We start from the raw sequence: 1,936 nt of genomic DNA, 5'->3' as shown, positions 1-1,936 counted from the left end.
GCGTCACCCTCACACGTAATAAATTCAGTTATCCCTGGTACAAGAAGGGTTATTCCAAGGCGAGTAAGGGTCATCAAAAAAAATATGGAAACACGCCGAGGATGAAGAGGTAAAACATCTTCATGTAAAACTTCAGAGCATTAAATGCTAGTACTCCCCTAAAGGGGGGAAGATTGTGTGATATGGTATTAAGTCGGAGTTAAGTGGTTCGGTAACTATGAATGGTAAAGGAAGAATGCAATAGAAATGTGAAAAGGATGAGACTTTGCTTATTCAAATCCTACAGATATGTTAGTAACCCAAAACATTATGCAAGCACGATGACGGGGAGAGGCAGTAAGGGTTCCCGGTCAGGATGTTATTGATAAATAAATGTGAATGGACACTTGATACATTAGGATCCAGTGCGAGTGTTACATCTCGCGATTTCGTACGTTAAAGTTTCGTCTTCAGTTAATCGACGTATACTCGGGGATGAGATTATTTTGAGGTTATAAGCATTTATGATATTCCTAACAAGCGATAAGTAAGTGTCGTAAAGGTTAAAGGGTAAACGAATCAAAAAAGTGAGTTTCGTTGAAGGTTGTCGATTTGGGATAAAATACGGTACGAGCTACAATACCTGGTATTTATGGACTAGTGCCATACAAGGTACCCCATAACCATGATAGCATGATATATAAAGTGTGTTAAAAGTGAGTAGTATTTTAAGTAATTTGAGATAATTCTTAATTATGTGGATAATAGGTTGATTATTGGTTAATGGAAGATTAATTAATTAAATAAGACATTAGTAATTAATTAAGATATTGGGATAAGGCCTAAGAGGCCCAAAAACGTAGCAGCCCAAAGAATTGAATAGGATTCATTACATCTAGGTGGCCAAATTAGAAGCCTTTAGCAAAGGATTAGTTGCCCTAAGTGGGGCCCACCTAAGGTAACATTACTAGTTCAAAATCAATTGCAATCTCTTAAGAGTTTCAGCAAACATTAATGTGCATAAGCAACGTGATTACTCACATCTTAAGAAGAAAGTTTCAACAGAGATGATTTTGCAATAGCAACGTTATTGCTTCAAGCATTTCATATGAATTATTCCCTATTTCGATCTCGCTATTACGTGTTTCGTCGTGATTGGCATGTGTTAAAAGGATTGTCAAGAGAATCGGTTCAGGTATGTTAAGGCTATCCCTTCTTTCTTTTTGGAATGACCTATACGACACAAATGAAATGAGCAAATGCACAAATTCCATAAATGACTCTGTTCATAGAAGTATTAGAGGTGCCTACGTTATTGAATTCCCATATGTCTTATTACTCTATCGTCGGTTCATGGGTCTCAGAAAATACGTAAATTGATAAAGTTTATTTCATGATATTAATCAGAGGTATAATGGTCTTATGACATTTCGAGAGATTTTATTAACATACTTCTCATGCATTGCATTCATCTATACATGTACATTGACCCATAACCAGATGGCATTATATACGCGTATATATGTATATATATGTATATAGGATATGGGAAAAGGTTACATCGTTATATACGCACCACCACCTGATCAACTGGTATATGTTGATGATTTTGCCCACAGTGGCCGAGATGATATGTTGGGATGCCCTCAAAGGCTGATGATGTTATGTACACCTATACCCATGCATGACACGATATTTATACGTACGTGCATGGCATTATAAATGTTTCAGGAATTACAAAGTGATTTAGACTTACAGACGGAATTCCTTATTTCATGTTTCATCTATGTTTGTTATGTACTGATTTTTATGCCTTACATACTTAGTACATTATTCGTAATGACGCCGTATTTCCCGGGGCATGCATTTCATGCCCGCAGGTGCAGGTAGACAAGCTGACGGTCCCCCTTCTTAGGATCCTTGATCAACGAGAGTTGGCGTGCTCCACTTGATCCAT

This window comes from Nicotiana tomentosiformis, chromosome 6 (genome assembly GCF_000390325.3).
Source record: "Nicotiana tomentosiformis chromosome 6, ASM39032v3, whole genome shotgun sequence".
In the NCBI taxonomy this organism is placed as follows: domain Eukaryota; kingdom Viridiplantae; phylum Streptophyta; class Magnoliopsida; order Solanales; family Solanaceae; genus Nicotiana; species Nicotiana tomentosiformis.
Note: the sequence above shows the minus strand (reverse complement) of the source record.